At 44.6% G+C, this 24,743-nt stretch overlaps 1 protein-coding gene across 4 annotated transcripts in view; it reads right to left on the bottom strand.

Moving 5' to 3' along the window:
- The window catches only part of CPLANE1 (ciliogenesis and planar polarity effector 1), a 372,488-nt gene extending 349,518 nt beyond the window's left edge, over positions 1–22,970 (bottom strand). For 3 of the 4 annotated variants that reach the window (XM_033932734.1, XM_033932750.1, XM_033932757.1), the window contains exon 1: positions 22,344–22,498. The gene's annotated coding sequence lies outside the window, so the exon portion shown is untranslated. Of the gene's footprint in view, positions 1–22,343; positions 22,499–22,771 lie in introns of those variants that run through there. The other variant, XM_033932742.1, reaches the window with a different exon arrangement.
- Between the last annotated feature and the right edge of the window lie 1,773 nt (positions 22,971–24,743).

Genomic DNA, 24,743 nt, shown 5'->3' with positions numbered 1-24,743 from the left:
TAGCTGAATAAGCTAAGGCACACCATCACTCAATTAATTATAAGATTACTATCAATAAGAGAACACACAGAATTCTAGTTCTAAGAGGTGTATTTACCAAGGTTTAGATAAGGGTCCAAATAATGGCCTTGTGGTTAGAACACTAGGCTGATAATGAGGGGGACCCAGCTCAACTCTCACTGTTGCTACTTGTAATTTGGGCAAGTCACTACTTAACCCTCCATTGCCTCTTTTATTAAAGTGCAGTACATTTTCTATTTACTGTACAGTTAATGCCAAAATCGCGATGCAGTAAATTAAAGGACTGTGCAATAATTGCAGGAGGTATATATACCCTGTATTTACCACAAAAGGGCATACTGTTAACTCAAGGAAGGGATAGATATCAGATATGGAGAAGGGTGAAGGAAGGAGAGAAAGAGAGAGAGAGAGAGAGGTCAGACCACTGGAAGGGGAAGGAAGGAGAAAGAGATGTCAGACCACTGGAAAGGGGAGGGAGAGGGAAGGAGAGAGAGATGCCAGACCAGGGAATGGAAGGGAAGGAGGAAAGCTAGATATGTCAGACTGTAGTAAGGAGAGGAGAGAGATGCCAGATTGTAGAAAGGGGGAAAAGGAAGAAGAGAGATATCGGACCACTGGGAGAAAGGAAGGAAGAAGAGAGATATCGATTCTCTGAGAGGGGGGGGAGGGAAAGAGAGAGATGCCACAGCACGGGAGAGGAGAGAGATGGGAAGGGAAGACACAGAAAAGTAGATTTTGAGATGAAAGTAGAAAAAAGTTGAATGTTAAAAGTTAATGCCAAAGATAGATGCAGGAAAGAAAGTGAAGGGGAGAAAAACAGTCAATGGATAAGAAAGCCCTGGAAACACAAGAGCACAGACAGAAGGAAACTTGAAAACAGAGACTGGGAAGGAAAAATGATGTTCTTACCTGTTAATTTTCTTTCCTTTAGACGCAGCAGATGAATCCAGAGACCAATGGGATAGCTCACATCTACCAGCAGGTGGAGATAGAGAAACTGATTAACAGGTGGTCCTATTGGCTGGTACTCCTCCTGCAGCTCCAGTATAGCTCCTTGCCCAAGGATTTGTAACCATCAATAGGCATAACATGTAAAAAACTTCTTTCCCATAACAAATTTCAAAAGGCAATAAAATACAATATAACCAACCATAAGAACAAACCTCGAAAGTTGCAAAAGAAAAATCCGACAGTCAACCATAAGAACAAACCTCGAAAGTTGCAAAAGAAAGATCCGACAGTCAAAATCCAGAAAGGGTGGGGCTCTGGATTCATCTGCTGCGTCTATAGGAAAGAAAATTAACAGGTAAGAACATCATTTTTCCTTCCTTAGCAACAGCAGCAGATAAATCCAATGGGATGTAGCAAAGCAATCTGCAATCTGGGTGGGCAACAAATGCCGCCTCCGCAACAACCGAAGCCCCATACAGAGCTGCCGCACACAGCACCACATCAAACCATTAAAGCTAAGAGAAGATAGACTTGGAAGATCAAGTAGCTGCATGATAAATCTCCTCCAATGAAAAACTTCTGAACAGAGTCCAAGAAGCATGCATCGCTATGGTTGAATGGGCATGAAGAGTTTGCGTCAACTGCTTCCCTGTCAACCAGTAAGCGGAAACAAGAGTCTCGTGAACCCATCGAATGATGGAGGCTGTGTATGGTGCCATACCCTTCTCGTATCCCTCGATTAATACCGAGGTGATATAAACGACAAAGTGGTTAGAAACCTACAGATAGGATAAAAGTATTCCACGCATTTTTAAGAAATGCAAAAAATAAAAGCACACCTCCCCATTCCTCCTCCAAGAAGGCCGGAAGGAAGCGGGAGAGCAGCTGGGAAGAAGGAATGACACCACCTTAGGTAGAAACAATGCTACTGTCCAAAATGACACCCCAGAACTCATAAAGCGTCAAAAAAGAAAGCGGTGCAAGACAAGTCCTGCACTTCAGAAAACCACAGAGCTGAAGCCAGGGCCACAAGAAACCCCTTTGTAACAGCTTCTCCTGTAAAGGTTCAACCAAACGGAGCCAGCCATAAACTGCAAAGAACTACCTGAAGACTATAGTCCTATGAGGAACTAAAGTACATGAAGATATAGACCTTATAGAAACTGAAGTACATGAAACGGAGAAGCAAGGGAAGAGCGAGACACCCAGCTCATGTAACAAGCTAAGAATGCCCCATGAAGCCGATCGAAATTAAGCACTAAGCCCGAGGGAACACCCTTGTAGGAAAAAAGAAAGAATACAATACAGAGAAGTCCGGAAGGGTGGTATACCTCTAGAACCACCCAAGAATCGAAAACCCTCCAGTTGTCGGTATCGCCCGAAGACAAGAAGAAAGAAGCTGCTTCGTCCAACACTGACACCTCAGCTGGGATCTATGATCGGACCCCGTGGGAAAAAATCCAGAGGAGCCCGGAATCTCAACAGTTGGACATTCAAAAGACTAGCAGCTCCGCCTCCCATGGACGGCGCAGACAATCTGGAAATACCATGTTCACCGTGCCCTGAAAGCGAGACCGAGATGTAACATGCATCTAATCAATGGCCAGGTGAAAACACTAAAAAAAAAAACCAAACCAGAGGCGAAAAAGAATCAACGCGCCTACTTCCGCTGACACTCCCTGTGTCTGCTGAAGAAGCTAGGAAGCTGTGCACTTGGAGTTGAGGACCAGTTCTTGGAGATCTCACCCCTATATAAAGAGCTGGAACGCTCGAGCTAACAATCCCAATTTCCAGGATGTATAAGAGTGTCCTGTCTTAGACCAAAATACGGCGACAGAAGAAGATGAGATTGAAGCAGAACCATAACTCTGTTTGCCAACTGAGGACTACACATACCTCCTAGGCTATGAGAAATACTACTGCCATGACCCCGTGCCAAAAGACCCTTAACGCCATTGCGAAAGAAAGGCCCAAAACTGAAGTGTCAGACGGATCGAGCACCACTTGAGAGGAACGAACAAGCACTGAGTCAGCTTGTGAGAGCAGATTACTTACGCCGAGGATTGAAGGCACTGAGCACCCCCAACTCAAGAGCCTGACCTGTACGGTAACCATGACCTCGACGAACCACCAAAATCACGCTGAGTGATGCCGGAGTATCCTAGAATATACTACGAATGGCATCTTTAGATTCTGGAAACCTCCGGAACCAAATCGGCGGTTGCAGCGATCCTATGTGAACGCAAGCTGAAGGTCTCAGTGGAGTCACCACCATGGACCCCCAGAACTTGTACAGCCATAGGCTCAATTTGGGAGAGGAAAGAAGAATGCGAACCGAGACTGTAGCTTGGCCCCTCCATTCTCAGGGAAGAAACACCAGGCTCAGCTACTTGACGAACAACACCTCCAGAGACTCAAAATATTGGTACAGGTTAAGAGAGCTCATTATAAATATGAAGATGGATAGCCAAATAAGGAAGAAAAGAAATCACCTGTATGTGTATGACAAACTGACCCAGCTTAAGACGTCCGAATCAAACAGTCTTCCAAGAAAGAATATAGTTGAATTCCCTCGTTGCGCCAAATGGCGGTCAGTACGGGCCTCATGGTTCAAAGCGTACATGGAGGGGGCGCTAGTGAGCGCGTGCACGTATGGCAGCCTAGTGAACTCGCTCCGGAGACCCTCGTGCTTGTGCCTCAATAAACTTCACTTTTGCTTTTTCTGAAAAGCTTAATTTTTGGCGCATCGTCGCTCCAACATGTCGGCCTCTAAGCCCGGAAAACGTAAAAATGCTGAGCCTGCCTCTCCGCATAAGCTGACCGCGGGTAAATCAGAAGACGAGCAGTCCGCCATAATGGCTGAACTTCGCGGCATACGCGAGCTTCTTACCGACACTAAACAGGACATTGCTGAAATAAAGGAGGATCTTACCAACCTGAACGGGGAATTTTCTAAAGCGCTCTCCCGCATTGATGCGCTAGAAACGAGAGCAGCATCAACGGATGAATCGCTGAAGCTTTTAAGACGCCAATCAGCACGTGTTGCCATGCTGGAGTGTGCTTTGGAAGACGCTGATAACAAGGCCCGACGCAATGGTTTCCGTCTGCTCGGACTGGCTGAAGGGAGAGAAGCATGTGACATCGTGGAATTTCTGGGTGCCTTACTGCCACAGGTACTCAAATTGACTGAGGCTCCAAAATTAGAGTTTGATAATGCATTCCGGGTGCCTCATCAGCGTCATCAGACCACCAAGTTTCCTAGACCGATTGTGGTGTCAATGCTGCGACATAGTCAGTCAGACCATGCTCATCATGCAACATGCCAAGCTTCATGGCCCGATCATCTTTGAAGGTACTAAACTGCTCTTTGTGCCAGATTTAGCGAAGGAGACTGCTAAACGGCGAAAGCAATTCCTGGCATACAGACCTAAATTGAAGGACATAGGTGCTAAGTTTGGCGTCTTGTTTCCAGCTCGCATGAGGGTTACCTATAACAACAAAACCACCGACTACACTGATCCTGCTGTCCTGGCGGAATTCCTTGAGTCTGTACAGCCCTCCTCTATTGATAAGATATGAACTTGATTATGTTGCACTTCAGATGTTCTCCTCTCTATGTTTGTTTACTATGACATGCTCTCTTTTGGTTTCCATTGCAGTGATGTTTGCTTATTTCTCACTGATTTGTCTCCGTGGCCCCTGGTTTGCTGGTCTATCAGTGCCACTCACTTACCCTTAGGTTATGTTAGCCTGTTTGCTAACCCCTTATGCTGATACAGTCTGTGCCATGCATTATTTTTTTACTGTCACAGGTTTGCACCATAGATGTTTCATATATTTGCATCTGTTCTCATGTTATTTCTGTATTTCATCCCATACGTCCTTGGAATTCTTTCCAGCTTTCCCATGTCTATAACTTGCTTATCACTCAATGTTAAGGGTCTCAATAACCCGGTGAAGAGAGTCAAAATGCTAAGATATATTGAAAGCTTTGCTTCAGACATCATTTTACTTCAAGAGACTCATCTCTGTGCGACGGAGTCTACTAAATTGGTATTAAAAGGGTTCTATCTGGTGCTATTCTCTGCTGCAGTGCATAAAAAAGGAGGGGTGGTCACCTTTCTGCGCAGAAGTGCTGATTTGACTATCACCTCTCATACTAATGATATTTGTGGAAGATGGTTAGCGGTTAATGTGTCTATTAATAGTTTTCCAGTCAGTATTGTTAACATCTATGCACCAAATATGGACCATCCATCATTTTTTGATGATATTGCTGATCTGACTGCATCTTCTTGTGGCTCACATTACATCTTAGGGGGCGACTTTAACCTAATCCTAAACCCCCTGCTGGATAGGAAGTCGTCTGTTCCATATCGTAAATCAAGGTCTTGGTTCAAGTTACAAGAAATGATGGAACACCTGAAACTTGGAGACCCGTGGAGAACCTTACATTCTGGTGACTTGGATTACACCTTCTATTCTGCACCACATGCGTCTTATTCGCGCATCGATTTCTTTGTGCTCAGCTACAACCTGATGTCCAAGGTCGACTCCGCTACCATTGGAGATATAGCAGTGTCAGACCATGCTCCAATTTTTTTGTCCTTCATTGACTTGGGCGTCCGAGTAAATAGGAGAGTATGGCGCTTTAATTCCTGCTTATTGACTGATGAAAAATTCGTATCCACCATGCGAAGCAGCATTAAGGAATTCTTTGAGCTTAATTCTCCGGAAGCTAGGAGCTGGACTACCACCTGGGATTGTTTCAAGGCATATATCAGAGGGTTGATAATTTCCTATGCAGCTGCCAAGAAGAAAGATATTCTGAAATGTGAAACCAACCTTTTACAAAAACTGCGGGCGGCAGAAGAACTTCATAAATCTCGCCCTAATGATCTAACTTCTTTGACCTCCCTGAGGGCTCTGAGATTTGAATACAATTTGCTGCTCAGTTCTTCTGCTGCCAAAGAAGTCTTCATGAAGTCAGCGTACTACTATGCGAATATCAATAAGTGTGGCCACCAATTAGCGGAATATGTTAAAATAAAATCAGAAAAAACTATGATCCCTGCTTTACAGGATGATGCAGGATCGATGTGGCTCAATAATACTGATATTTGCTCACAATTCCACCAATTTTACACCACACTATACTCGTCGGAAACTCCAGATATATCTTCAATTGGTCCTTTCTTGGACACCTTGCCTCATGATACTCTTTCGGATGTACACTCTGCGACTCTCTCTTCACCACTGACGTGTGCACATTTATCTGAAGCATTACTTTCCATGGCAAAAAGGAAAGCTCCGGGACCTGACGGTCTCACCGTTGAATTTTATCATGCTTTCCAAGATCTGCTTCTCCCTATTTTATTGCAACTTTATCTTCACCTAATTGAATCTGGACGAGTTCAAGGCACTTTTACTGAAGCAGTCATCATTGTTTTACTGAAACAGGACAAAAATCCACTGAGTGTCAAAAATTATCGTCCTTTATCCTTGATCAATACTGACGCGAAGATCTTTGTGAAAATTTTAGTCATCAGGTTACAATCTGTACTTCATACAATTATCCACCCTGATCAAAGTGGTTTTATGTGTGGTCGTCTCTCATCGGACAACACCAGAATGTTTTCTCATATTATTCATCAAGTTCAAAGTTCAAATATGCCTCTAGTTGCAGTAGCCCTTGATGCAGAGAAGGCATTCGATCGTGTTGAGTGGTCCTTTGTCTTTGCAGTACTGAAAGGGTTTGGGTGTCCTGACACATTTATTACCATGGTGAAAGTCTTGTATACATGCCCTACTACCTCCATACGTATCAATGACTCGTGTTCAACTTCATTTCAACCTACTCGAGGAACAAGACAGGGGTGTCCTTTATCCCCTTTGCTTTTTAATCTTGCTCTTGAGCCATTGCTCATCGCTATTAGATCTGCTTCGTCCATCCATGGATTCTGTATAGGTGACTTCCAGGTGAAACTGTCCGCTTATGCCGACGACGTGCTATTATATGCAGACCCTGCCTCATTACCAAATATTTTTCTCTTACTGGAAAACTATTCTCGAATATCCGGTTATAAACTGAATATATCCAAGACTGAGATCATGCCTCTGAACGACTTAGTTGATCTTGAACCCTATAAGAGTCTAAACTTGCAACCGACCTCACAGAAACTAAAATATTTAGGTGTCTTCTTTGGTACCTCATTGGAAGACACCCGTACATATAATTCAGAAGTGCTGCTCCAGATTGCTTCCTCCCTGACGGAACGCTGGTCTCCTCTTAAGCTGTCTTGGTGGGGGCGTCTTGATACCATCAAGATGATTTTGACACCTAAGCTCAACTACATTCTATCCATGATCCCTTTCTTATTGGACACTAAGATATATACCAAATTGGAGTCTATATTAGTTGCCTTTTTGTGGCAGCGTAAACCCCCTTGCATTGCATTGAAAAAGCTCAAGGCAGCTAAGGAGCATGGAGGTGTGAACTTCCCAAGTTATCATGATTACCACCTGGCCTTTCTCGCTCGTCAAGGATCGAAATGGTTGCTTGCATCTTCACTCGAGCATCCTCCACCTTGGCTCTCCCTTGAATTACACCTACATTCAGCTCATTGCCTAAAACATGTTTCGTTTATGGCACCCAACCGTATTATGAATGAAAATGTCATCTTATCTTCTACTGGAACTGCGATACGGGCTGTCGATGCTTGTGCTGACCTGGGCTGGAATTCGACATTGCTCTCTTCCTTTTGGAATAATCCACTTGTCAAGATTCAAGGTCAATACATAGAGTGGAAGTCATGGCTAAAAAAGGACATTTGGTCGTTCGCTCATGTGATGAAGAATTCTACACTAATGTCATTCTCATGTCTTGCTACTACATATCAGTTACCTGCCACGCACAACTTCCGCTGGCTCCAGCTTCATCATTGTTTATCACTTTCTTTAAAAGCCCATCCACTGACATCATCAACTCCTTCTATACTACAGTGGTGCTCAGCATTTAGTGGCGCAAAGAAAGAAGCCTCATCCTGGTACCATTTACTTTGTGATCATAAATTTACGGCTTGCATCTCCCTCCACACAACCTGGGAAGATACTGCGCTTGCTTCATTTACTCCTGTCACATGGAAACTGATTTGGACCTCCACACAAAAGTCTCTCAAGTCCTCATCTATGGCTCAGCAGATGTTCTTTCTTCTACATCGGGCTTACTGGACCCCTCATAAGCTTTCCTTAATTGATGTTAAACATTCTAATAAATGTTGGTCTTGCACCCTAGAGGTTGGCACATTTGCCCATATGTTTTATTACATATGTGTATACATTCTGGTCCCAGGTATGGGCGATTATCAGTGACTATCTACCGATCTTATCTCCTCATACATATGCTGCAGTGATGTTTGGTGCTTACGCCTTGCCTGATGTTTTAGATAAATATCAATCTAGAATACTATGTACCGTATTTGCCGGCGTATAAGACGACTTTTTAGTACCTTAAAATCCTCCCCAAAGTCGGGGGTCGTCTTATACGCCGGGTACAGTTTACATGCCCTTACTTGCGGGGCTGGATGTACTCAGTCGTGCGGCTCTTCTTCTCCCTACCTTCTCTGCTTGCAGCACAGAGCCGAACGGAAGTCTTCCCGACGTCAGCGCTGACGTCGGAGGGGAGGGAGGGCTTAAACAAAGCTTAAACAAAGCCCTCCCTCCCTCCGACGTCAGCGCTGACGTCGGGAAGACTTCCGTTCGGCTCTGTGCTGCAGGCATGGCAGGTAAGGAGGAGAGTAGCCTCGCGGTACCAAGAGAGAGGGGCGGCCGCCCCGCCCCGGTTGCAGCACAGCTGGCCAGGTCCCCTTACTTTTGTGGCACTTCCCCGACCGACCGATAACAGCCCGGGTCCGACAATCCTCCCTGCCCTGTAGCCGCGAATCTAAATTACCTTCTTACAGCAGCTGTAAGAAGGTAATTTAGATTCGCGGTTAAGGGCAGGGAAGTTTGTCGGACCCGGGCTGTTGTCGGTCGGTCGGGGAAGTGCCACAAAAGTAAGGGGACCTGGCTGGCTGTGCTGCACCCGGGGCGGTAGAGAAGGAGGGGGGGAGAAGAACGCTGAAATACCATGGTGAAGACAGGAGGGGGGGGGAAGGACTCTGAAAGCACTTGAAGACAGAGGAGGGAGAAGAACGCTGAAAGCACATGGGGGAATACAAAGGGGTGGAGAAGGAAGAAGGGGTCGTCTTATACGGCGAGTATAACACAAAACTCTATTTTTTAACTAAAAGTTGGGGGGTCGTCTTATACGCCCAGTCGTCCTATACGCCGGCAAATACGGTAGTTTACTACAGATAGCACATAAATCTATTCTCTCGAACTGGAAAGATTCTGCATCTTTAAATGTAACTTTCTGGTGGAACCTAGTGTGTCTCTATGGTAAATTTGAAAAGGTTGCTGCAGAAAAAACAAATTCAATACTTACCTTTGATAGGGTTTGGGCCCCTATAGCAGACATGTGTTAGACCATTTCTTATATCTTGTCCTGCCTGCCTTATTACTGACTTTATGTTTTTTGGAGTATTCTTGTGATAGATGGTATGTAACTTTCTGCTATTGACACAGATTTGTATCCTGCTGTTTTCCCTTTGTTCTTGCCATTTTATTGTATGACAAATTTCAATAAAAATATTGAACACAAAGCGTACATGGAGCCATGTCTAGGCCAAATGGCAACCAGCAAAACTGAGATCGCTCCCTGAGACCTAGGGAAAAGAGAAATTCACAGTTGTGCTACGGAAATGTATGAAATCCATCTCCAGTCTGACTAAGTCCACTTGATTCATTTATTTATTTATTTCTTCTTGGGTATAAGGAATGAAATGGACTAACTTCTCTGAGTTCATAAGGAACTAAAAGAACTGCCCCGAGTACCATTAATACATAGAGATACCCGCCATCAACTTAACTTTTGGAAGCCCAATACACGGTGACCCCAATGATGTCACCCCCTGTGCGAGAGAGCCAAAAGCGCCAGCAGAGGGAGCCAATATCCCAGAAACTGAACTGAACGGACACAGGTAGGGCACTGGTCTTAGACCCAGGGGCCGCCGTGGGAGTGGACTGCTGGGCACAAGGGACCACAGGTCAGCCCCAGCAGTGGCAATTCTTATGTGCTCATAGAGAATCGAAGGTCTGTGAACTGAATGTACAAAAGCTGCAAGTTCTGGATGGAAGAAAAGAACTCTCATGTAACAAATCCATTTCTGCGATGTAATAAGGAATAGCATGGAAGGATGAAAACAAGGTCACGGCAGAAAGGACTTAAAACAACTCCTAGGGTGAACAGGCGGAAACCTGCGTTATCCGGAAAACCGCAATCCATGCAACTGCTCCAAACAAACCTGCTGTCATTAAATGAGGCATAAATCAGAAACAGCTTTTAGCGCTCAAAGGAAAACGATCTACACCGTGACGGCTATAAAACAAGGGTCCCATCCCGAAAAAGAACATCTGGGATGAAGACAACAGCCACAATGTGGTCTCCCCGCCCTGAGGGTTTGTAGGAACAAGAAACTTGGCCTGGGAAAAGCAACCACACGGACCATCCTGTCATGTTGGAAGGTGTGTAGCACACGCCCAGAGAAGAAAGAGACATGAGAACCCGGTGGGATAAGCTGTGAAACCTATAGGCCCCGACACCCGAGACAGAAAGAAAGACAGGCATGCCCTCAGGAAGATAAGAAGAGACCTTATGCCCCTAGAAACTGCTCCATTCATGCAGTAATTAGTGCTACAGCGCTACCAAATGCACACAGCGCCACCCAGAGACACAGAGAAGGAAACCTTACTCAAAAAGTATCCCGAAAGAGACAAGGAGATACCCAGCATAAGCACAAGCATAAGCACTCCCCTACTGTTGACATAAACGCACCAAAGTGCCTTATGCTGATCCATTACGGAGACAAGTCCAGACTGGGCAGGCAAACAGAGAGTAGAATCCGACCCATAAGCGCCTATACATAGTATACCGAACAAGAATGTATAGGGTGGTAAAGGAGACAACTAGAGAGAAAGACAGACAGGCAGCACGACCGTGGCATCCTTGCAATAAAATAACTTATGCATCCGACCCCGAAATCACTGAAGCTGTGATACACACTAAGCAGAAACCCGCTGAATAACGAGACTGCCCGAACGCTGCGTTGCTCCCGCCAGTGCAGGATCACAAGCACGAGCCTTGTGCTCGCTACAAGTTAGCGACTTCTTAAATAACAAATCCGGAGCCTAGTAGAAAATATTAACCCCGCCGCGACAGAAACTGTCCACATTTAGACTCGGAGAAAACTCTGTGAACTGTGTGGCGGGACTTGCAGCGCACAAAAATAAGCCTCGGTAAGCACTGCAGCTCTGCCGACAGTGAAGCAGTACTGCCCGCCAAAAATAACTGCCACGTGAAACCCGCGGCCCTGCCAACAGCGAAGGGGCTCGGTCCGGCTGAAATGGACAGCCGCAGGAAATGTTGTGGTACTGTCGACAGCAAAAGAGCTCCGTCCTGCTGAAAAATACAGCCACGAACACTCAACGACTCTGCTGAAAGCAGAAAAGACGAAGCGCACACCATCTCCAGGCGGGAGCAATGGCTGCTACTCAACATCTTGCAAAGGACCAAACGGAGCCCTCCAAAAAAACACACATGCACCCCCGAATGACTAAATCTCAGGTCTGCCCAACCAAAACCCCAGAGTTCAGAACACAAAATAACAGCGGCTGTACTCATGCGACGTCGAGCCCGCATAGCGTACAGCAACCGCTAAAAGATCCACAAGCTGAATGAAAGTGCCGGTTGATGCCGGCAAATGCCGGTTGCTCATCACAAACAGAGCAGAAACCCATTGAATAGGGCCGGTAGAAGCCGGGAAACGCCGGCTGCTCAGCACTAGCAAGACAAAAATGTAGCAGAGGAGTCCCTTTTTTTTTTTTTTTTTTTTTTTTTTAAGGGAAAGAAGGAAAAACAGGGACTAAGGCAGACCCTCTATCATCAGAGGGAGGGAGAGGCAGGGACATGGGGGGGCCCAAGTGTAACCTCTAAAGCCAGCACCGTTCAGCTGGACACCCCTGTCTCACTGAAGAGAAGATCTCAACAGGAGAAATAGATAAGCCAGCTCACTGAAGAGAAAGCCTCAACAGGAGAAAATAAAGGCCCAGTCATAGCCAGATTCCAGGAGCTAGTGGAATAGCGACCATCACCTGCTGGGAGATAGAGAATACTGGAGCTGCAGGAGGAGTATCAGCCAATAGGACCACCTGTTAATCAGTTTCTCTATCTCCGCCTGCTGGTAGATGTGAGCTATCAATAGAGGCTTCATCAGCCGCAAACCTGAAGTCATAATGCTGCTCTACAGAATCATGGTGAGACCTCACCTGGAATACTGTGTGCAATTTTGGAGACCACACTACCGAAAAGATGTGCTTCGAGCTGAATCGGTCCAGCGAATGGCCACTAGAATGGTCTCTGGACTCAAGAGTCTCCCATACGAGGAAAGACTGGACAAACTGCAGCTCTACACTCTTGAGGAGCGTAGAGAAAGGGGAGACATGATTGAGACGTTTAAGTACATCACAGGTCGTGTCGAGGCGGAAAGCGATATATTCTTCCCTAAGGGACCCTTGGTCACAAGGGGGCACCCGTTCAAACTCAGAGGAGGGAAATTTAATGGTGACACCAGGAAGTATTTCTTTACAGAAAGGGTGGTGGATCAGTGGAACAAACTTCCGGTGCAAGTGGTCAAGGCCACCAGTGTACTCGACTTTAAAAATAAATGGGACATCCACGTGGGATCCCTACGGGGGTCGAGCTAGGGAACTGGGTCATTAGCACTCAGACTTGATAGGGTGGGTCAGAAGAGTGGGCAGACTTGATGGGCTGTAGCCCTTTTCTGCCGTCATCTTTCTATGTTTCTATCCCATTGGTCTCTGGATTCATCTGCTGCTGTTGCTAAGGAAAAGATGATAAGGAAAATAAAATCACCAGACAACAAAGGTAGGGGAAATAATTTTATTTTAAAATGTAGTGATTGAAATGTGTCAGTTTTGAGAATTTATATCTGCTATGTATATTGTGTGTATATGAAAAATTAATGGAAAAAATTGCATTACAATCAGTAATGATGGCGGGGTCTGGGACGGAGCTTGGGCGGTCACCCACTTGACTATGCATCTCCTATGAATACAGGTTGGTGGGATTCAGTAATCTCTTGGTTTAAAGGGTTTAGGAAGTAAGGCCTGTGTTCTTCTTAATTACTATTTTTTTTCTTTCTTCTCTCCTCTTGGCCTGCTGCAACTAAGCATTCCAACATGCATCCAGTGTTATGGTTCATAAAAATATGAAATTGCCATACTGGGACAGACTGAAGGTTCATCAAGCTTAGTACCTGTTTCCAACAGTGGCCAACCCAGGTCCCAAGTACCTAGCTAGATTCCAAGAAGCAAAACAGATTCAGCAAACTTATCATGAGTATACCTTCCCTTTGAAGTCATCGGTCACTGTGTTGACTATGAAGCCCACACCCCTTACTAGAAATTTCTACCCGGGACCAGAAACATAGAAACATAGAATAAGACGGCAGAAGAGGGCCGGCGGCCCAACAAGTCTGCCCACTCGAGAACCCTCCCTCCCTGGTGTACCCATTCTTTATGCATAACTCTGTAGCATCCCCACCTGTTTGTCCCATCGACTTTTGAAGTCGAGCACGCTACTAGCCTTGACCACATGGCGTGGAAGTTTATTCCATCGATCAATCACTCGTTCGGTGAAGAAGTATTTCCTGGTGTCACCATGAAATATTCCTTAAGTTTTAGCGGATGCCCTCTTGTTGCCATGGGGCCTGTAAGAAAAAATAATTCTTCCTCCACTTCAATGTGACCCGTAATGTATTTGAATGTTTCTATCATGTCCCCTCTTTCTCTGCGCTCCTTGAGAGAATATAAGTGCAGTCTGGTTAGACGTTCTTCATATGTGATGTCTTTAAGTCCTGAGATCATCCTAGAGGCCATTCTCTGGATCGACTCCATTCTCTTCACATCTTTTTGATAATGTGGCCTCCAAAACTGGACACAGTACTCCAGGTGAGGTCTCACCATGGATCTGAACAACGGTAGTATGACTTCAGGCTTTCGGCTGATAAGGCTCCTTCTGATGTAACCCAGCATTTGTCTAGCCTTTGCTGAATCTTTCTCCATCTGATTGACAGCTTTCATATCTTCTCGGATGAGAACTCCCAAGTCCCTTTCTGCATTGGTTCTCGCTAAGTTTTCACCGTTCAAGGTGTATGTTCTGCATGGGTTTCCGCTAACAAGGTGCATTACTTTACATTTTATGGCATTAAAGTTTAGTTGCCAAGTATTGGACCATTGTTCCAACAAAAGCAGGTCCTTCTCCATAGTGCTGGGCCAGGTTGCTCTGCCCACAATGTTGTGTAGTTTAGCATCATCAGCAAACAATGTAATTTTGCCTCGAAGTCCCTGAGTTAGATCCCTAATAAAGATATTAAATAGCATCGGGCCCAAGACCGAGCCCTGTGGCACTCCGCTGGTCACCCTTGATGTTTTTGAGGGGATACCGTTCAACATTACTCTTTGAAGTCTGCCGCTAAGCCAGTCTTGCACCCATGCTGTTAGTGTTTTTCCTAGTCCCAACGAGTACAACTTGTTCAATAACCTACGGTGTGGAACACTATCAAAAGCCTTGCTAAAGAAGAAGAGCGAGGAGTGTTGGAAAATGGAGATATTTTGTTAATATAATAGCTTGACCCCTTTAATTTTTTCTTACATACATCTCTGGTTTTAATCTGTATAATGTACACTGAAGAAGTCAAATATCAGTCAAGACAATACTTATCTTCTGAGTTGAGTTAGATACAGGGGTTTGGGATATTTGCTTGCTCTGAGCAGGATGACAGTATTGAACAGAATGGGAAAATAGTAGGATTGGACCCTGGGTCTTGATGATTTGTGATTTTGACATTAATAAACATTTCAACATCATCCCATTAACTCTATTTGTTAAGTCCGATCCCACTGTTTTCCCATGCTGTGTTATTTTCATGGATATGTTCTCTGCTGGGCTCCTTGTGACATTCGGTATTGAACAGAAGACAGAAACAAAGCTTATTCAGGAATGCTAAAAGCAAACAGGTTTTATTTTTGAAGTCATTTTTTCTACATTGTTTTTCTGTAACACCCTTTAAATATAATGAGCAATTACTTCAGACTACTTTTCCTCTCTCTGTCTGGTACATAGTGGTTCTTTCTCTTTTCTAATATTGGCTCTATGATTTTTCTGCTTTTATAATCTGATACTATTTTATGTATAACATAGAATACTTTAAATTTATATAGGCTTCATGCACACAAATTCTCCATAAGATTTTTCTTTCTTATGCTGTCCACTTGTACAATCAGGTGTTACCAGTATTCAAATCCCAGACTCATTGGCCTGCAGTCCTTTCTTGTTAGCTCTCTCTTTCTTTGCTGATAATACTTATGTTTTAGGCCTAGTTCTCATTATCCTGTCTCCCTGATGTGATGAGGTTATGGAGAGTATGAGAGGAGAGAAAAGAGGGAAGTGGAATTTCTCCTTCAGGGAGGACACATCTTTCTGAGAGGAGTAGAAGACATCTCTGGGTAACTTTTACAAATTATTTTGATCTGAGCTTTGATAAGTTTGGGGATAAAAGCTAAATTGTAGATTCCCTTTTATAGACAGTTTAGAATAGACCTTAAAAGAGCATTTTACTTTGCTAGTCTCCATAGAATAAAAGCCTTTTATAGTTCTAGTTTTTAAGCTTGAACTTTCTGCTAGAGATAGTGCCTGGCAGGCAGACCAGGGTCTGGCTTAGTCTTCATTCCCACCCACTCCTATCTCATTTCTTTACTTATAGACTTAATTTAAAGTCAATTATTCCAATTATGACAACAGGAGAACACTTTATTACATATTCTAACTATATTTGGCGATTTAATCATTAGGCATGTAGCTAGCTGGGTGGCTGGGGGGGAGGAGGATCACCTGGTCACTTGCCTGCCTACCTGGTGTGAAGGTGGTGGACCTCACGTCACTTAGATAGGATTTTAGATAGTGCTGGGGAGGAACTGGCTGTCTTTGTATATGTAGGTACTAATGACATAGGAAAATGTGGAGGGAGGTTTTATAAGCCAAATTTAGGCTCTTAGGTAGAAAGCTGAAATTCAGATCCTCCATGGTAGCATTTTCAGAAATGCTCCCAGTTCCATGCGCTAGAGGTGCCCGATTGTTGTTGAATCAATTCACCAATTCACTTCAGGTGAAGTTGATTTGTTTGCAGAAAAAAAACAGACTCACTGATTCATTAGAACTGGCACCAACCCCTCACCCCTGATCTATTCTGCAGAGGCCCGCTCAGGCTTTCCCTCTGTCAGAGTCCTTCCATCTAATGTAACTTCCTGTTTTGCAAAACAGGAAGTTACATCAAAAGGAAGAACTTCGGCAAAGGGAATGCCTGAGCAGGCCTATGTGCGCAGACTGGCAACAAGGTAAACCCACTTCTCTCCACTGTGGACTGCCCCAGTGGAAACAGGAAGTTGGGCCACAGTGAAAGAGGGTGGGCCACAGTGGAGAGAAGGCGCCGGGGCTGGCGACAGTGTAGCTCTGTGAATTGCTACCGTCACCTAGCAACTTTTACAACAAATTAAAGGTAGATGTGGGGGCGGGGGTTGAATTTTAAAATGCCATTTTGGGGAGGGGTGAAAGGATTAGATGCCAGGAAAGGGTGTGGCAGAGAGAGTCGACCAGTTAAAGAATAAACGGCAGAACTCAATATAGACACATTTGGGATTTGGAGGGGGAGATGGATGGGGAGGACAGAGGGGTTAGAAGGGGAACTGGGAGAGATGGCAGAGGTGGGTAGAAGGGGGTTAGGGAGAGATAGACTTGGGGGAGAATGGAGGGGGCAGGGGAGATGGCCTTGGGAAGGAGGAGAAGAGATGGCAAAAAGGGTGAAAGGGGGGTCAGTGAATGGGTATGAAAGGGGGATAGAGATAGACTTGGTGGTGGAGGGCAAAATGGGGAGAGAGAGAGAACTGAACAATTCAGAAGTAGGAGGGGGGAAGAGATAGACAGACAGGGAAAGGTGGAAGGGATATGGACTCAGGGCCAGAAGAGGGAGGGAGGGACAGAGATATGTCAGTCTTGGAAGGAGGGGGTAGAAGGGCAGAAAGGAGAGATGTTGGACTTGTGGGTGGGAGAGAGAGAGAAAGAAAGAAAATGAAAGAGAGGAAGGAAATGCTGGGTTTCAAGGGTGGAGTGGGCCTATAATATCCAAAGTGGAAATTGTGCAGAGTACCAGATTCAACTTAGGCCACCACACTAAACAGACTGGATGGACTGCACAGGTCTTTATTATCTGCTGACATTTAGGGTTCCTTTTACAAAGTCATGGTAGCGATTCTCTTGTGGCAAATGCACTGAAGCTCAGAGGAATTCAATGGGCTTCATAGTAACATAGTAAATGACAGCAGATAAAAGACCTGAATGGTCCATCCAGTCTGCCCAATAGGTACATGCATTACAAATCCATGATTAAGTTCAATTGTCTTTGTTCATTGATATTTCTAGGTCATAGACTATAGAAGTCTGCCCAGTAACATGCTTAGGTTGCAGTCAAATCTCACTCCAGTCTATCTAGACCATCCTAAATTACTCGAGTTCTGATCAAAGTCCTCCCTGGCCCATCCTAAGCCGAATAGCCATATAAAGACACAAACCATTCAAGTCTGCCCAGTACTGGCCTTAGTGCTTCCAATTAAACCCTTCATTCTGCTGCCCCTCAATTTCTCTCCTTATACACCTCCCAGAGAACTCTGTTCCTCAGATAAGCTGCTCTTAGCTGTACCCTTGTCTTCCACTGCCAATTCCAGACTTCGTTCCTTTCATGCTTGGAATTACCTGAGTTTGTCCGCGAAACCCCTTCCCTTGTTTAAAAGGATACTGAAAACTCACCTTTTTGATATAGCCTTCAATCCATAACCTTACTCCCCACTGCCCAACAGCCAGCAGATTAACCATTCCCCTTAACTATATCCATGACATCCTGTTTGTTTGTCTGTCTTGTCTGTTTAGATCAGGGGTGTTCAACCTTTTGGCTTCTCTGGGCCGCATTGTCCGGAAAAAAAATTTCTGGGACCACACAAACACGCAAACGCTGCAGCAAGACAGAGGAGGGAGCCGGCAAGACGGTGAACACCCGGGGGCAGCAGAGGAAAACACTGCATCGCCCTTGACCAGGGCCACACAAAATACTTCACGGGGCTGCATGAGGCCCTTGGGCCGTAGGTTGGACACCCCTGGTTTAGATTATAAGCTCTTTCGAGCAGGGACTGCCTTCTTTGACTCTGTACAGTGCTGCGTATGTCTGGTAGAGCTATAGAAATAATGAACTACTACTACTATTAATTTTCTGATTAGAGATCCTCTGTGATCATCTCACACTTTTAAAATTAAGTCACTGTTTCTTCAGAAACGCAGAAAAAAGAAGACCCAATTTTCCACAGCAAAAAGAGCAATCCAAACACATAGAAGTTGTAGAAACTGTGCATGTTCTTGACTTTTTTTTTATTGCTTGCAAAAATCTTCAAACAATAAGAAAAACTTGTCCACATAAATTACATTCAAATTTGACAGACCTGACACAGTCATTTTTCGGCAAACAAGCCTTCTTCAAGGGTCCTATAAGGTTGATACAAGACAATGTTAGAACAAGGATATTTAATTTTATGGAAACATGGATGGTGACCAGTGCGCAGTGTTACTGGAGGAAAGTGATGGTAAAACGGGCTATTCCATATCACATAATGATTGTGAATGTGAAAGATATGTGTGTATCCCAATGTCCATGGTGAATTGTGACCAGGTGTTGAGCAATATAAAAGTGAAACAACCCATGTGCCATATCATATGATGTTTATCAATGCGAATGATCATGTGCAAAAAGGAAAGGGCATGGAACTACATGTGTCACAGTGTTTGTGGTGGATAAAAAACGTGTGTTGATCAATTTAAAAGTGGAGCTGCTCATGCAACAATGGTGATATTATAGATTGTGATTTTAAAGCAGATAATCATATAATGCTAAAAAAGTATGTTCATAAAATTTGGTGAAGAATGTATGGTGATAAGTATACAGTATGTCTTATTATATGCAACAAATGTGATTACAGTATAGATCAGTGTCTCAAACTTTTTTAGCTCTGGCACACTAAGGGGTCCTTTTATCAAGCTGCGGTAGGGGTTTAACGCGCGTTAAACTGCCTGCTGCGCTAGCCGCTAATGCCTGCATTGAGCAGGCGTTAGTTTTTTAGCCGGCCACGGGGGTTAGCGCGTGATGAAATGTCTGTCACGCTAACCTCGCTAGCGCGGCTTGATAAAAGGAGCCCTAAATGGAGCAAATGTTTTTCACGGTAACTGAAATTATAAAATTGCAAAACTAACAAAAAATTAAATTTGAGAGTTATTTATTTAAAGTTCTTTAAGCTATGATTGGGTAATTGCAACAACAGTGAAACTAAAGTAGATAGAATAGAATTGTTAATCAATGCAATGAATGTGCTTGTTTTTGAGGGCAAATTAACTCAAAATGCAGCTCGATAGTCAACAAGCAACATGCATTTCATCAGCCACCATCTGCAGTCATTCTCTTTTTTTTTCAATTTCTGTTGGAGCTGAAATTCCATGTTCACAAAGATAAGAAGATCCAAATGGTAATAAAGCCTTGATTGCTTTGTTGTTCAATAAAAACAAAACTAAAATGGCTAGTTGTTAGTTTTCAAGGACCAATCATGTCAAAGAATGATGCTTGTCTAAGCGGTTGTATCCTTACGCACACAGACACTCATAACATTGACAGACTCTTGTGTACATGCCATCTATTCTAGTGTGTACTTACGAAAGGAATTTTTAAAAATAAAGTAAAATTCTGGAATCTCTCGTGGCACACCTAGAATCTCTTCAGGGCACACCACTGTGCCCTGGTACCCAGTTTGAGAGACACTAGAACACATGAATGAAAAAATTGCGCTGGATTGCAGAGAAAAAGGAGGTTACATACTAGAAGGATGTGTTGGCGAATTATGCAAAATGTGTTTCCTTCAGTGCATTTCCCGTGGGGGAATCGCTACCACAGCATTATAAAAGGAGCCCTTACTATGTTAACCCCCAAGATTTCTCAAGCAATTTTTGTAAATCAAGCCAGTTTCAAATAAATGTAATCTCTATTCTGAATTATTCTGGCTTAGGTATCTTTGTATCTGTTGTTAACTTCCTAATTTATTACAGTAAAACACAAAAGGAAATAAAATAGCATACATTTTAATCTTTTTTAGAGTAATTTTATAAATGATTTTGTATGTACATACACCAGAATATTTATATAAAATGCCTCTTATAAAATTACCTCATGAACTAATAAATGCTATACCAAGTAAGCAAGTACCTGAAACCACTCCAGAGTATGTGCATTTAGGGCAGGGGTATCAAACTCAGGCCCGCAGTGTAATTAGATTTGGCCCGTAAGAAAATAACCTCTCTGTTCCTTCCCTCCCTCCATCCCATTGCCCACCATCTCTCTCCCGGCTTCCCGGTCTCACCATCAAAGCAGCTTGCAGAGGATCACCGCTTGGCTGTAGCGACCCTAGCAGGCTGCTGTCGGCCTCTGCAGCACATTCCCTCTGCCGCGGTCCCATATGTCAGAGAAGGGGCAGGACCACGGCAGAGGGAACATGCTGCAGAGACCGATATCAGCCCACAAGGATCACTACAGCACTGGTAATCCTCTGCAGGCTGCTTTTAAGGTGAAACCGGGAAGCTGGAGGACGCTAGAAAGGGGGAAAACAAACAGAACGGGGGGGGGGGGGGGAGGCGGGCTGGTGTAGAATTACACAGAGGGAGGGAAGGGAAGGGGTCCAAAGATACATGCATATGTTGGACTGAGAGGGGGGAAAGAAAAAGAAATAATGGGTCTAAAAACATAGGAGAGGGAGAGAGATAGTGGACAATGGGATGGAAGGAAGGAACAGAAAGGGAGAGAAGTTGGACACAAGGGATGATGTGGAGGGGGGAATAGAGATACTGGATAGGATGGTAGTTGGGAAGAGAAAGGGAGAGCTGGTGGACCCTGGGGTGGAGGAGGGAGAGATGCTGGATGAAAGGGTAGTTGAGAAAAGGAGATATGGTAGATCTGGAGATGGTGGGGTTGATCGCTGCTGCTGTGGGGATGGAGATGAAAAAAAGGAAAGATGCCAGACCTTCGGGGGAGAGAAGGGAAACTGAATGGGAGGACAGAGATGGAAGATAGATGGTTAGCACAGAGAAAGAAGAAAACAACAAATGGGCAGGAGACCCTGGCAATCGAGTTATCAGAAGACAAACAGAAACCAGAGCCTAGGACCAACATGATTTGAATAATGACCAGACAACAAAAAGTAGAAAAAATAATTTTATTTTCTAGTTTGTGATTACAATGTCAGATATGAAATGTGCACCCTGTCAGAGCTGGTGTTAGATAGCAAGTGTGAACATGGGGTTGGAGAGATTGTAACCGTATATTTCTACTAAGACTAAGTATCTTAATAAATTCAGCCCGTGACTTAGCCTGTGTTTTAGATTTCAGCCCCTTATGTGATTGAGTTTGACACCCCTGGTTTAGGGAAAGAGTCATGAAGTATGTAGATTAATACTCAGCTAATCAAGTTTCCAGGATTGCCACAATGAATATGCATGTGCACTGCACATCCATCTCGCACATATTCATTGCAGTAATCCTGAAAGCCCAAATGGCTAAGGGCTCCTTTTACAAAGGTGCGCTAGTGTTTTTAGCGCACACTACCTGAAAAACTACCGCCTACTCAAGAGGAGGCGGTAGTGGCTAGCACGCGCGCTATTCTGCGCGTTAAGGCCCTAACACACCTTTGTAAAAGGAGCCCTAAGTGTACCTCCAATAGAGGGTTGAGAAGGAACGACAGACTATAAAGTACCCACCTAAGCACACAGCTCAGCCATCTGAGCTAGTATAAATGTAAATAGAACATTTATTATCATTATTATCAATTTACTTCTAAGGTTTCAAAAACACAGAACTTTAACTATGTCTGTTTGTGTACTGGTAATTTATTAAAACCAAACACAGCAACAATAAAAGACATCAGCTGTACCACGCCGAAAATATCTGTTCACACCATTCGAGGACAACGCTTCCCTCCCCGGTCCAACATGTCTCCCCCTCTCTCTCAAAGCCGCTTGCCCACCTCCCCTCCTCCTCCTCCTCCCGTCAAACTAATACCTGAGATCGCCCACCACCAGCCCTGCAACTTTCCTTCTCCAGCGCACCATCCCCTCAGATTCACTGTCTTTCCCTCGGATACGTCCAGCCTTGCCGGAAACAGGAAATCGCGTCAGAGAAGGCCGGCTTGAAGGAAATTTGGAAGACTTTAGCGCCAGAAGAGAGCGGGACCCTGGAGAAAGGAAGCGGCGGGATTTGTAGCGGGGATCTGAAAGACAAGGTGGAACAGAGCGTAACACGGAACGGGGATTTGCTGGAATTGAAGTACAAGCCTCTCGGTGATTAACTACCTACCCGGGGTCCTTCAAGACGTCTAAATACCGCCTCGAGGCATAAAAGCACTCTGGGCCAACTTGCTTTGCGACTTCTTCCCCCTCCCTGGCTCGCATTTTTATTCCAGTAGTCCCTCTCAGTCCGGCACCACTCACCTCTCGTATTCGCCTGTGCTCTCGTTTTGTTGGTTGCTAGCAGCATGGCAGGCTGCCTTTGGACAGCTCCTGAATCTGCCCATTGGACATTGCAGCAGGGCGAAGATGCAGTAGTTACTTGAAGGCAGCCTGTTTTTATTTAGTTAGTTCGTTTTCTAGCCCGTCCTTCCAAGAGAGCTCAGAACGGGTTACAAGTCAACATACCAGTGGCGGACCCTAGGGTATGTGACACCCCCTCCCCTTATTAAAACAATTTTTTATAGTAATTTTATTTATTATATCCCGTCCACCCCAGAGAGCTTAACATTCACAGTGTTACAGTATAACATTACACAGGGTTACAAATACAACCTCTGCAACCCCACGCCAGCGCTGTGGTGTAAACAAAAAAAAAAAAACACGTCCTCTCTCTTTTAGGTCCTAGCTCAGGCAGGATACACATTTCAAATCTGACAAATTGTAATCACAAAACAGAAAATAAAATTATTTTTTACCTTTTGTTGTCTGGTCATTATTCAAATCTTGTCCCCTGCTCTGGTTGTCTTCTGATAACTTGCTTGCCAGGGTCTCCTTCTTTCTTGGTGCTAACCATCCATCTCTGTCCTCCCCTTCCCTCCTCTGGAGGTCTGGCATCTTTCCCTTTTTTTTGTCTCCATCCACAGATCCACCTTTTCTCAACTACCCTTTCATCCAGCATCTCTCCCTCCTTCCCCACCATCCCAGGGTTCACCATAGCTCCCTTTCTTTTCCCAACTACCCTCCTATCCAGTATCTCTATCCCCCCCCCCTCCACACCATCCCTTGTGTCCATCCCTTCCTTTCCACCATCCCTTCCTTTCTGTTCCTTCCCTCCATAAATCCCATTGACCACCATCTCTCTCCCTCTCCTCTGTTTTTAGACCCATTATTTCTTCCCCCCCAAAAAAAGTCCGGCATATGCATGTCTCTTTGAACCCCTCCCTCCCTTTGTGTACTTCTACACCAGGGTCCCCGTCCACTGAATGTCCCCCCTGAAGCCCTGCATCCCACCCTCAAAGGTCTGCACCCCCCCCGAAGGCCTGCCTGTCCCCCCTGAAGCCTCCCCCCCCTGCGTGTTCCCCCTGGCCTCCTGCACACCATTTACCTAATAGCAGCCTGCAGAGAAGATCACTGGTGCTAGCGATCTTTGCAAGCTGCCATAGGTCTTTGGAGCTGTTTCCTCTGCCGCGGTCCCACCCCCTCCTCTGATGTCAGAGGCAGGATCGCAGCAGAGGAAACAGCTCCAAATAATAATAATAATTTATTTTTTTATATACCGCTACAGCCATAATAGTTCGAGGCAGTTTACAATAGGAGATGCTGGACAATCAGCGAATTGGTTACATTACAAAATCATCGAATATAAGGTACAGGATGGGAGTAGTGAAACACTATAAGATTCTTGGGTTACAATTGATTAAACAAATTTGTTTTAATTGATTTTGTAAAATTGAAGTAGGATGAGGAATGCATGATAATGTTACCCAGCCAGTCGTTCCATTTACCTGCCTGGGAGGCAAGATTTCTGTCCAGGAATCTTTTGTAGTGACAGTCCTTTAATGATGGATAGGTGAATATGTGAATTCTGCGTGTGGGCCTAATGGCACAGTCCAGATTAAATTGAGAAATCAGGTACATAGGGGCCAGGCCAAATATTGATTTATAACAAAGCCAAAAAAATTTAAACAAAACTTATGCTTCCAGCAGCAGCCAGTGGAGTTTTTGATAATAGGGACTAATGTGTTCCCTTTTTCTCAACCCAAAAATCAGTCGAACTGCCGAATTTGGAATGACTCGGAGCCTATGGAGGGTTTTTTTGAAGGTTCCCAAATAAATGATGTTACAGTAGTCTAGTATGCTTAGGATGGAAGATTGAACTAATAAGCGGAAAGATACTGCGTCAAAATATTTTCTGATGGTTCTGAGTTTCAAAGACCTATAGCAGCTTGCAAAG

The sequence above is a fragment of the Geotrypetes seraphini genome, chromosome 1 (assembly GCF_902459505.1).
Source record: "Geotrypetes seraphini chromosome 1, aGeoSer1.1, whole genome shotgun sequence".
NCBI lineage: Eukaryota > Metazoa > Chordata > Amphibia > Gymnophiona > Dermophiidae > Geotrypetes > Geotrypetes seraphini.
The sequence above is the reverse complement of the archived record's forward strand: the minus strand, read 5'-3'. Positions and strand labels throughout refer to the sequence as shown.